This window comes from Cavia porcellus, unplaced genomic scaffold (genome assembly GCF_034190915.1).
Source record: "Cavia porcellus strain 051 isolate PalLab524CR breed Dunkin Hartley unplaced genomic scaffold, mCavPor4.1 scaffold_13, whole genome shotgun sequence".
Taxonomy (NCBI): Eukaryota; Metazoa; Chordata; class Mammalia; order Rodentia; family Caviidae; genus Cavia; species Cavia porcellus.
In genome coordinates, this window is record NW_026947496.1 from 38,488,645 (window position 1) to 38,502,256 (window position 13,612).

Here is a 13,612-nt window from a genome sequence, read left to right on the forward strand (position 1 = left end):
ACTAGAAAGACAAGGCAGAAGCTGGAAAAAAGCTTGCAAGAAGCCCAACGGAGAGAAGGATCCAGGAGATAATCATAACAAGAGTTTCCAGTGGCTAGAAAAATCAATAATTTAATTTCTTAAGAAAGGTAAAATAAGGATAGAAGAAATACCATTTTACTTGACAACATGAGCTTAAAGTAGTTCAGGTGAGGGGTGACAGGCCCAGAATCCAGTGTAAGTGTTGAGAACAACCATTTTAAATGGCTCTGCATGGTAATGAACATGATAATCAGCCCAACCAAGGTCCGGTTACAGCTCTGTCTTTCGGAAGTTGTCTGATCCTAGGTAGTGTCTTAACACATCTGATCACCAACCCTCTCACATGTAATGTTAGCACCATGTATCTCAATGCATTCTATATAAGAAAGTACACATGTTATTTGTATTCATTCATATTTATGTTTTTATTCATATTTTACATGTGTACACATATATAAAATATACAAATATATAAATTCTTTTAATTTTTATTGTCACACTTTATGTATGAATACCTATTGTACATGTAATGTATATATTATATACATAATTTGTGTTTTAATTCCAAATATATTTCATATGATCAACATTCAAATCTTTAATGCCTACTCTGCCATGCATTTGAGGGAATTCACATTTGAGATAATAATCCTGACTGGAAGACTGTCACATATGTATTAACTGAACAAAAAAAGATGGAATTTCATTTGACTGTAAAGTACATTCCATGCTATCTAATTCTTTGAAACAATATTGAACATTTACTGATTACAATAAGTCTACTTCATATAACTGATTATTTATAAGTTCCAGAAACTCCTCGAAATAAAGCAGTGATGGCTTATGTTTTGTTTATTTAAGGAAGAGTCCATTTTGGGTCTTCCTGCTCAGTCCTCTCTTCTCTGAGCAGTGAGTTGAATTTTATTCCATCCTCTGGCTCCACTTTTTCAAATACAGTTTCCAAGGTCACTTGAAGAATACCTCCATCAAAACCATTTAGACGAGGAACAAAAATGCAGGATTGGTGGTGAAAGGGTGTTACAGGCCAGTCTTGAAATGTCATAAGATACTTTTGCCTATATCCTACTAGTGAGACGTAGGCCATTAATAATTACAGAGGCAAGAAAATGTCACTAGTTGTATGTTCAAAGGAGGAGAAAATTAATGTGAAGTTTAGCCAGTCTTTGTATAGTATGTAAATAATATAAAATGGAGCATACACCTTTACTGACATTAAGCAGAACGGCAGATTTCTAGCCACACTGTATAAATGCAGAGTTCATTCTATCCTGCAGATTCCTCATTGGTCTTCTGATCAGTGTCCTTCTTTAGCCGGTAATTGTGGAAACCTCTGTGGATACCCACAGAGGTCTTAGTAGACCTGGAAAAACAGATGGTAAGTGCCCTGACCTCTTGCCCAGAATATGAGTCCCTGTGCCACATTAGCCTCCTGGAACAAAAAAGATAGGAAAACAAAGACAGAGCTTGTGACTTAAAATACAGCCACACTGACATGCAGGTCAATGGCAGTGTAGCCTCCTCTGCTCTGTTATGATACCGAATTGGCAAGTTTGTGAAAAAGAGCTATTTAAAAGAAAATGTGTAATAAAATTATATACAGATAAAAGGTAAAGATTTGTTTTGCATTTTTTGCTACTAAAATAACCATTTACAAATACAGAGAAAACATCTGCAGGAATCTCTACTGAAGGAAAAGAGCAGCGTGTCTGACAGCGTGTCCCGATCAATAGCAATTCCCTGAGAAGGAACAGGCTGAGTGATTTCAGTCGTAGCCTTAGAGGATCTGCTGAGCAGGAAGAGCAGGGAAGAGTGGATAGATTTGGGTGCCTCTGCATCTGTAGTGGCTGTAGAAATGCACCAAAAGAAGGGCCAGTATAATTCCTTTTAGTTCAGACAGCTTGAGAAAAGAAGAGGCATTTCATTAGAAGAGAGGAAATAAATCCTCACCAAGTTGTGTAGCGATGGACTGGAAAGTGTACAGATTCAACTGAAAATAATAGGGGCATATTGCCTAAAACCAAAGAGGGTAGGCGAGCAGCTACAAGAAGACTTTAATAATGTAGCCATGCACTATCAATGTATGTATTTGATCATATAAACTTCACTCCAAATACTGATGAAAAAGTGCATTAAGGAGAGAGCCCTCAGCAGGTCAAGATACACAGGCGGGCCCCCTGCTCCCCACAGATTTAAGATCTCCCAGTCTCTTGTCCTCTCTCCCTCCGTGCTCTCTCCCCTTTCCCATATGTCCCTTTCCCCCTCTCCCACTTCTTACTCTGGCTTATCTCTGTCTCTCCTTCTCCCTGTCTCCCCCTCCTTCTCCTTCTACACTCCCTCTCTCTAAAGAGAATAACAGTTTAAGATACTCTATCTCTATTCGCTGACTTTCACTGCCAAGATCGGGGATGGGGAAGCTTTATTATTTGCTCATGTGTGATTGGATACCTGCTATGTGCCCATCATTATCCTCATCACCAAGGGAATGATGATGAATAAGACACAGGTGTCAGGTTATCTGCCGTGCCATTGGTGAAGTCTTGGGGTTGACAAAGACACACATGACTTCCTTGTTCTCATGGAGGTTCTAGTCAAACTAATCATGGGCAACATGTTAAAAATCCATGAGAACCTTTTTTTATATTTTTGTGGTGTTCAATTCTTCTCTCTCTTATAGCAATTTGTTAAGACCAAAGTGAAGCATTCACATAAAGCTACAGAATATGAGGAAATATATGAATTCTAAAGACAATGAAGTTCATGGAGTCCATCTGTTTGTTTGTTTGTTTGTTAGTTCAGCCAGGACTTGAACTTACTTTGTAGCCCAGGCCAGTCTAGAACTTGCAGTGATCCTCCTGCCTCAGCCTCCTGAATGCTAGGATTACAGGCATGCATCACCACACCTGGCCCCAGTTGACTCTTGATGTCTTTCAAAGAGCAGGGCACAGAATCAAGTTTAAATTCCAAGCATTTCTCAAAAGTCTAGAGGAAAAGATTTTTAATATTTTCCCTTCAAAAAATGATAAATGTTTCAGGAGATAGATATGTTTAACCTAACTACATAATATATAAATGTATCATTTGTTATCCCATTAAAAAGTACTATTTTTGTGTTTTTATGTATCAGTTAAAGTAAATTTATTTTTCCAAAAATCTAAATCTTGGACCATAGGCTTGAGATTAGTTCATCAAATTTTTGTGTCATTGATAAATTATGCCATTTCTAATAGCATATCTATGATTTATATTTTACAGCAAGAGCCTATCCTTTGTCTACAAATGACCTACTTATAGATACTGTAAAGCAGAAAGTGATTATCTGTTGTAATAAAAATGTCAACAAGAAGCCAAATTGTGAATTTGCGGGCTATTCTTCACTGCTGGGTAGAGATTTTGACTTCCCTCAGAGTCCTTTTCCAAAAGTTCTACAAATACAGCTTCTCATTATTGGTCACATACTCTGACTTCTTCTAGTATTAGAAATATATGAATTTTTGAGCTTCTCCAAAATCTTGCTTTGTATTTGATCTGTTCAAATGAGTAGCCATTATAAAAGGGATTGTATCACAGCACTGCTCTCTTCACTCTGCTGGAATTTCTTCGGACTGTTTATTTCATGCATTTTTATCTGTTTCACGAGGTAAAGATGCAGTGTGCAGCTGCAAATGAGATCAAATAAAATCACAGTGACCTTGTTGGCATTCCCTGGGGGTAACGTTGTCAGGAAGGCTCCAGAAAGACCAGTGGCTTTCCTTTTACGAGCTCACCACTGGTTCTCTACAAGTTACGCTAAGTCAGAATAGAGTCAGAAGGAGCATGTCTTTTTGAAAACTGCTGGTGAGCAATAAGACCATAAATTCAGGGGAAATGATTCCTAGAAATAGCCAAGATTTTATCTAACTTCAGATAAAATAATTAAACATATCAGGCTAGGAGTAATGGAGCGGAAGCTGCTGTAGATGTTCTTGTAGGTTTTTTAGGCATGAAAACATTTCATCTTGCTAGAATGAAGCAGAGCTCCATAAATGGTGGTAAATTGGCATTTCTTCTCAGGTTTTGAGCAGTTTAGGGAACCCTGACTCTTAACACAAGCTTCTGAGTTAGAAATAAATATATATGAACTTGTAGAAAAGGAAACGTGTTTTCTCCGCTCTTTACCTTCTTTCATGGTAAAGGGCAGGAAATCTGTATTTTGTGCATATCGAGTATTTCTGAATGGAGAGTTAGAGATTACAGTAAAATAAAAGATATGCAGGATATTAGCCAGAACATTTCTGAGTGTGAATGGCCCAGAGCAGGCAGTGAAGTAGACAGCACGTTGTTATTTGTTTTAATGGTGACACTGGAATTATCATGAGGAATGGAGAAAACTCACAAGCATAGCATGCACTTTTGAATTAACTTGTGCTTTCTCTCTTCCACTTTTGAGTTTGTTCTATTATTTTCTTCCTTTGTCTAACCCGTAATTTGTTTTATTCCATGACTTTAATTTAGAACCAGGCTTATTGTATAGCTAACCTATATTTCAAATTGATAATTCAGTATCATTCAACATTTCCGCTATTAGAGCAAAAGATGGTAGCCAGAGTTTCTACCGTGCATGTTGGGCTTTATTTTAATTATTGCTAATTGGGAATTTTGTATATTATCTTTCTGCATTTTTGTTTTCTCACCAGTAAAATACAGTAGTTGAGTTCCATGAACTCAGAGGCTTGCTTCAGAGCTAATTCTATGTTTTTAATTACCACCTGTATGAACAAGCAGCAATATTTCTGATTATTAATTTGCAAGTTTTTAACAGAATAAACCCCTTCAATATTAACTAATTCATTCTTTTTCTCTTCCCTTGTATATCCTCAAGATATTTCTGATCATATTAGTAGCTTAGTAGTTTTGATTAAAACATTTCTAAATTTTAGTTTATTAATACATGTGTGTAGCACATAATGTTTACATTCCTTAAGGAAAGTTGGTACACGTACATAACACATCTTAATTCATTTTTCCATCCCCTTTCTCTTCCCTCCCCCTTCACCCCTCTTAGAGTAGTTTTTTTTTTAAGTAACAAAATAGGCATTACATTGCCCACATAACACTTGTATTAGTCCATTTTCTATTGCTGTAACAAAATACCTGAGGCTAAGTAACTTATACAGTGAAGAGGTTTATTTAGCTCACCATTTCAGAGGGTTACTATACAGCATGGCACCAACCCTGATGAGAGCTCTCCCACCTCTCGCTAGCCTCATTTCGTGGTGGATGGCATCATGGCTGCAGCACATTCTGAAGAAAGAGACCTGAGTGGAAGAGATCATTTGTTGAGACCAAAAGTCAGAGACATTCAGGAGGCAGGCTCACTCTTACATAACAATTCGCTCTCTCAGGGGCTAGTTCATTCTTCAAGACCAGCATTGATTCCTCCCGCAGGCTGCACATGCAGTGACCTCGGTGCCTTCTATTAACCTCACCTCCTAAAGGTTCATTCCTCTCAGCATTATCAGACTGAGAACTCAGCTTCCAATAGGTGACCTTTCAGGGACACTTTCAAACAAAACCGTAGCTACAGTACTAAATTTGTAATCATACTCCTATAAATAGGTAATATCAAATAATTTCAAAATATACTTACATAGTGATCCACATATAGAAATACATTGCTAATCCATGGATAAGCACTAATAAACTATTGATGTTACAAATATTTACAATATTATTACATTGATTATTTTTAAAGTATTTTGCTTTCTATATGAAAAACATACTAATGTATTTTCTGCAGCAACCATTTGTTTTTAACTGAAAGCAAGAAAACATTAGTTTCTTTGGTGCCTAAAGTCTTCTTCTGGTAACTAAATCTTTTGACTGATTTGTTGAATCAACATTTTGAAAATGAACTGGAAATAAAAGGTACTGAGAAGTAATGAGTAATTTTATTGACGGTCTCTAAAAGTAATTTTATTTAAAGTAGATGAGTTTAGAGGGTACTCTTTACTGATTGTTCTTAAGGGAAATTGTTTTCCAAGATTCTCCAAGAGAACTTGTGTCTGTTAGTCAACTTTGTGGTACTGTGACAAAATACCTAAGATAAACAACTAATACGGAGGAAAGTTCTGTTTTGGTTTGTGGTTCTAGAACTTTCAGTCCATGACTGCCTGGCCTTGTTGCTTTGGGGGCTGTGGCACATATCAGTACATTATGGCAAAAGTACATAGTGCAGGATGGTGCTCAGCTCATGTTAGCTGGGTAGAGAGGGAGCCCCACATTTTAAAGGTTCCACCTCCTTCCAATAGCCCCAAACTGATGAACAAATCTTTAACACACAGGCCTTTGGAGGACATTCCAAATGCAACCTATGGCAGTATCCTTCAATTATGTGACTTTAAATTTGTTTAACAATTGCATTGAATTGAAAGTGGCTTATGCAATTATTCCTTTCTTCAAACTCTTACACTGTGAATTAGGAATAGTTTCCTCAACAGCAAGTAAGGTGTCTCTGTTTCAGTTCTTGTTAACGGTCATACCCATGCTGACTGGAGATAGCAGGAACAACTTCCCATTTCAGAATAAAGATGAAGGCCTTTCTCTTAAGTTCACTTGTTTCCCATCTTTCTATAATGCACTTTAATGAACTATAATAAAAATATGCTTCATTTTTTCTTCAGTTTTTATTTTTTGTCAATACACGTTTGTAGTACATAATGATCATTTTTCTAGTGTGGAGTTGGTATATGACATAACGTGTCTCTGTTCTCTTTTTCATCTCCTTCCTCTCCTCCCTTCCCCCTTTCTATGGACATAGATTCTTGTGTAAATAATGTCCTTATTTATGAATTTTTTGCCAGCTCAAAATTAGAAAAACATTGAAGTGATTAATAATTTTTTTTTTTATGAGGGCTGACAATCCTATACTTATCTGAACAGGGTATTTACTTTTCCAAAGTTAGGGATATCATGTTTTATACTGAGTTTTTTTTTTTTTTTTTCATTTACCTTTCTGGCAGCACAATGAATCTGACCAATTCATCTTAGTCTGAGCTGAGTATAAATAAAATATGGTCTCCACAAGGATAAGATGAAGGGAAGTTTATGCTGATACTTTTATAACAGTTGTGTTTGGTGACTTTGACAATCTGATATGGGGAGCACATTTCTTGGAGTCTTTTGGCCAAGTGTATTTTTGTATTCATCAAAGAAGTGCCAAGTCCTAAAAGCCTTATTACTCTTATAGTTCATTCTTGGACATTTGTTGCAGTTACTGCCTTTCTATAGATGTGCATTAATTTTACACCAACGAGCGCTCCTCTTCCTGAGAAAGCATCTGGGATTGTACTTTTACATAGTTGCTAGAGCTTTGATGTTTTCCAGTATCCTCTGTATTCCATTATCTCCATTAGTGTTGAAGACAGAAAATAAGCAGAATAATGATGAAGTCAAATGGAGGGAAGCTACAGAGAAAGAAGGAAAATGGAAAAAGATATATTCCCCAGTATGTTACAGGGAACAGAAAAAAATCACAATCCCTTTTAAGAAAGAGATCTCAGAAAATGAACATGCATCCTACAAAGCCCTGTCAGGAAGGCTTAGTTTTGAGTCTTTATCAACTATTTCAGAGATGATGAATACAAACTAGGACTAGTGATGGATAGTCCATGTCCATCTTGGTGCCTTTTGCTGTGCCTTAGGCTCAGAGTGTGGGTGGATGTCCACGGTTAGGGGATGAAGCACATTATCTTTAGGAGACTTTCTCTCTGTAATTGAAAGGAGGCCAGTACCCAATATCCTTTCTTGGCATCCACCAGACCACACCATAGCACACTTTATCCACCAGTGTTTTTGAGAAAACTGAACTGAATTATCAACTACATAACTGTTTCCTTTCATCTGACACTACATTGATAATTTTCATGCCATGCATAAAGCTAATCACCAAAATACTAGTTCAAAAATATGAAAATGGCCAAATGTGTTTAAAGTAACAATTTGATTTTGTAACATGACCCTTCTTATACGACCAGAGGTTCTTTCTCAGTATATGTTACTTGCAAAAACAGCAGCAGTTTGAAGGATCTGCCCCTTCATTCCCAATGGGTTTGATTTTCTTTGCTGTGAAGCATTTTACAGCTGTATTTACAGAGCAGTGTTTTTCTAAAAATCGGGCAACCAGGGCCTATTCAACAAATTGCCTCCTTAATTGATCACCTGTCTGCCTAATATACACCTCACACTTCTCACACTTAAGAAGTTCCAAACCAGATTCCACGTTTTCGCAGCCTCTAATCTCCTCCATCTGTATTCTGACACCTCCTTTTTTCTAGTTTCTCAGCCCTAAAACTTGGAGGTCATTCTTCTTTCTTTCTACCCTGCTTCTATCTGCTCTATCTTTTAAAAATTCATGTAATATCTAAGTCTTACCACCCCATTCCTTCCTCCCATCAAGCTCACCATCGCCTCTCACCTGAACAATTTTAATCATATTTTCACTCTCCCTGTTCATTTTCAAGCCAACTGCATCCAGCTCATACCATTCTCTATACATATGGTGCTCTGTCTTTTAAATTCCAAGACACCTGGCTTTATGAAAGGTCTTCTACCAGACTTTATGTCATTTCATGCCTTCTCTTTTACTGGTACCTTATTATTATCAACATCTTGTGTCTTTTCTGTTGTGTGTCCTTTAATGGCTTGGGCCCTCGCTCTGCCTAGGAAATATAGCCAACTTCTTGCCTGCTACATTTTCATTTTCTGGTCATCATCTACTCCAAAAGCTTCCAACAGCACCTCCTAACAAATTTGTCCAAAAGTGATGTATCAAAATGTGAGTTTTTTCTCCTGGATCCAATAACAAATCTTCCCCTGCTTGTCTGATTTACATACAATATGTGATCCTTCAACTTATTGACACTTGACTCTGATGGTGCCTACCATCCCATGCTGAGCACCTGGCTTCTCTACACCACAAAGCCTTCCATAACTCCTGTCTAGAACAACTCCTCCACCATAAATGTACTGGGTGACACTGGCAAGTATATCTTAGCCCTGGGTATTTTACAAAGCCATTTGTCCTCCTACGACAGCATAACTGAGCAGTCTGGTGTTGACCGCTGCTGACCAATGATGCTTGGCTTGAGCTACTTACTTCACACATTTATCATGTGACTTCTGTGGGCCAGGAACCCTTTTTCATGCTACAAATATAGAAATCATTGACTGGTTTGGCATCAAGCACTTGCATTTTGAAATGGGAGGGATACTTGGCCATACATACAAGTGCAAGTGCATGCGTACATGTGTGTGTGTGTGTGTGTGTGTGTGTGTGTGTGTGTGTGTGATGGTGAAAAAACACCATGAAGAAAGCTGAGGAAAAAGAAAAATAAGGGGGAGGAATTGATGGTGTGTAGCAGAGGACTGTTTTTGTAGGACTATCAGGAGGGCAGACTGATACCAAGCAGAGAACTACTGGACAGGAGACTAATCCTTGAAGACAATGGCAAGAATTTTGCAGGGGCTGTGAAAGGAGCCTAATTGTTGTAGACGGACACAGTGCTGAAGCTTTTGTGACAGGCAGTGGTCAGGGATGGTGGTAAGAAGTTATTGTGTAGAAGCAGCAGGGAGCAGATCACAGAGAGCTCAGGCTCCAGAACTGACTATAAACTTCACTTTGGATAAAAGGCAAATCTGTCCCTGAAGCGTGGCTGATTTGAACAGTGTGTTCATGACACTAGTCAGGAGAAAGACCACAACGTCATCCAGAAGTGGAAGCAAACTGAGGGATCCTCCCTTCTAAAGAGGCAGAATCCAGTTCCTTCTTTCCCCTCCCAGCACTGAGGCTCAGAGAGGCCAGTCAGCTTCTCTGAAACGCCTGTCTACAGGCCATATTTTACTACTGTTGTTACTACTGTTACTTTTGGTGATACAGCTGTGTTCACACACAACAGGAAGAGGCTCATACAGAGCTTTCATTGACCTTTTGCTTGTTCTGCCTTGATAATCTTTCCTAAAAATACAGATCTCCCTGTCTCCAAGTGAAATCATTCCTCTGCACAGCATCAAACTTTTAATTATTCAACACTACCCTGGAGAGAAAAAAGGGGCTCTATAAAGTACTGAAAAGTGTTCATTTTCCTGCAGACTCTCAATGAACCCATGAATTATGAGCAGCAGAGTTAATTGAGAACATATTGGAAACTTAGAATATAAACAGGTGTCTGCAATCTACAGACTTAACTCAGCACATCCAAAAGATCACCTGGGGAAACTGCTTTTCTGGAGCTTGTTAAAATGAATTTTTATTTCTTCTTTATACCTGTTAGATTGGTTTTAGTTTTTAGTTTTAGTTTTGCTGTAAATTGATAATATGTGTAGGTATGTAAGACTGATGTATTAGAAACTTGAAGAATTTTTCAATGGAGCTGGAGATAGGCAGTGGGGCACAGAAGGAGATATAAGCAAGAGAGGTTTGTGGGCACTGTGCTGAGCTCTCTCAGTTAAGGCTATCAGTCTCCTCTGTGTTCCCTCCTCTGCAAGGATAGACAGTCTTAAAAACTGAGCAGATTTCTAGTGGAGGAGATGGCAAGTTTCCAGGGAGTCAAGTCACCAGTGCTTCCTTGTTCCCAGCTAGAAAACCTGGGAAAGAAAGAGATAACATCTTTGGACCTCTACATTCCTTACAGTAACTAGCACAATGTCAGGCTCCCAGGAGATGATTAATGAGTGTTGGCTAATTTCCCGTCTTATTTACCAAATTAGTGCCAGAAGTTTCTTAGAGATCATTCACTTCAATAATATCGATGACAAGAGCTAATTCTTACCAAGCTCTTATTATGAGTGAGTCAAGGTGCAAAATACCTACCCTTAACATAAATATTCATGAAAGTCTTCTAAAGTATTACTGCTGGTCCCATTTTGGATCTGAGGAAGCTGAGACTCACAATATCAAGGTACTTGTGGGAACATACACCCATTTGACATTAAGGTTCTTGCTGTCAACTACTGGTGTTTTATGGTGTCGGAAGTCAGTTCAACCTGTGTTAGACCCAAATCCTTTCAACTCCGTCCAGGATTCAGTTTATAATGGTGAACCTGAGATTAAAGTAATTTGGCAGCACTGATGTTTCCAGCCTTGGAAGATTACACAAATGTGCCTTTTATGAACCCGAATATCTACTCCTTCTTCCATTCATGATAACAGTAAGTAAATGAACTCCGCTTCCGAATTAGTAACCAGTCATCGTCACAGGCTCATAGAAAACTGGTATTCCTCTAGTAATGTGTAGTTTTCTGCCAAGCAGCCATTAGAGTTAGAAGAAAAGATGTCTATGATGAACTTTTATAAATCAGTGTATAATTGATGAGCTCCATTATTCATACAAATGGAATTTAAAATGGTAGCATCAGGAGTGCTATAAAATAATTTTCTTCTGTGCATGGCAACTCAGAGTCCAGAAAAATCCTTTGAAGCATTTTTCCAGGCTTGCAATATTACTATAACTACCTCCATGTTGTGATAACAAATATGCACCCACACCGCCCTTAGGAAAAGGGCAGACATGCCTACTGCCCATAGATACACGTGGTGACCAAAAGCATCTGCAGAAATGGCCACAGCCCCAGTGGCAGGTTAATTTCCCTTACACATTACATCCCTCTTTAAATACAGATTTCTTTCCTCTCTTTAACAAATTCCTGGCATTTCCAAATATAAGAAATTCTGGATCATTTCCATTCACTGAGACTGAGACTTGGAAGAAAGGTTCGAATTTGTATAAAGCCAAATGTCTTTGAAGTGTCACAAACTGACACTGCTGATGCCAGAAGTAAAGCCCAAGAAAAGCAGAAGCCTTGAAGTTTTGTAGTTAATGACCATTAAACATGTACTATAGGAAACGTATTGTTTTGAACCACAGAGCATTGTCACTTAGTATATTATTCATATCAACAGCTGAGAATATATTAAAGTTTAACACAGTTCAATAAATACAGCAGGCGCTGAAAATAGCACATAGTAAAGCAGTTCAGAAAACCAGGACCTGGCTAGTTCCTGGGCTAAACCCACCGGGTAATGCTCAGTACTCACTGTTGTCAGCAGCCAACATGTGTACTTACCATGTAGGAGAAAAAGTCTGGGAGACTCACAAGACCCACACTACATGTAAATGGTGGATGTAACAATTTCTAAATTTTAATCTGAGATTGAATTGAGGGGTGTTACAAAACTATGCAAGGAAAATGTGTCTTCTAGTGAAGCTCAAATTCCATTAATTATAATCTAGGATCCAAGTCAAGTGTTTCCATTTTCTCATTTTGTTTGTTTGGTTGGTTGGCTATAATATTGGGAATTCTAGCCCACCTTCTTGTTTTGAGACAATATCTTCTCAATTCACTTGTGATCTCCTGCATCAGCCTCCTGAGTAGGTGGAATTACAGGCATGCACCACCATACGCAGTCCCTCCCAATGTTTTAAAAATACAGCTATCACTAAAATGAGTAACAATAAATTCCTCATGTCAAAGTGTGGAATGCATTTAGACAGTTCCTTAGTACCAGATGGTAAAGTGAAGAGCTAAGGGGTTTTTGCTGTTTTTGTTTTTGTTTTTGTTTTTGTTTTTGTTTTTTTCTTAATAACCGTGGAAGCTAAGAGACATCCATATGTCTTACCTTCTTACCAGACTGGGAGTCTGTGGATGGACACCACAGTCCCCATCCACATTGATAGTCCAGTATTACAATGCAAAAGCCCAAAACATAGCAACGTCTAAGGATCAGCCTCCCTAGAGCACTTTTAACAGGTACTGTTAGATAATTTTTTCATAGAACTTTCTTGGCTAAGTTTGATGAAAATTAAAAGAATAAATATACAATGAATGTAAGCTAAGCATCTTCAACACCACATTGTCTTTAAAACTAACACTTAATTCGCCAAATCCTTGTTACAAGATGAACGTTTCTCAGGAGAATGTATCACTGTGTTAGGTGAGGGCCTTATTCCTTTTTTTACAAGGAGCCTTGTAAAAAAAAATAAAAGAGATGCCCCTATTTCTTCCTATCCTCACTAATCATTAAAGATCTGATAGTTTTAGTGCAATGTTTCATCACAGAGTAAATTCTTGAAGATCAGGTTTTTTTTTCTTAGTATGAACTTTGTAGTCTCACAATTAAGGTGTTCTGTAGGACAAGTAGATGATCAGTTTTAACCAGTTAGATGGTATAGGTGGGTTAAAAGTATTTATCACCTTGCCAACTCAAGCAAGACTCTCACCTGCACTTCCAAACAACTTGGAAATACTGGCAACCTCACTAAGTCACAATAACATTTTTGTGATTCTAATTCTGTGGAGATGCTCTGCCACATAGCCTGTGTCTTGCCTTCTTCTGGCATACAAGAAAGGCCAAATAAACCAATATACCTTTTAAACTATGGTTGTCAGAGGATTTATAGCCTCAAGAAGCAGCAGGCATTATGGTAATGAAAGAGAGGCGGCATCCTCCTCTCTGGGAACTTTATTTCTCCTTAGTGATGACAGCTTTATGGTTTTATAGTGAAAATTTATGGAAGGCGTCTTTACAAAATTGATA

The 13,612-nt window shown here is 38.0% G+C and overlaps 1 protein-coding gene across 3 annotated transcripts in view; it reads left to right on the top strand.

Moving 5' to 3' along the window:
* The window catches only part of Chrm3 (cholinergic receptor muscarinic 3), a 448,118-nt gene that overhangs the window by 330,280 nt on the left and 104,226 nt on the right, over nt 1-13,612 (top strand). The gene's annotated exons all lie outside the window — the stretch shown is intronic.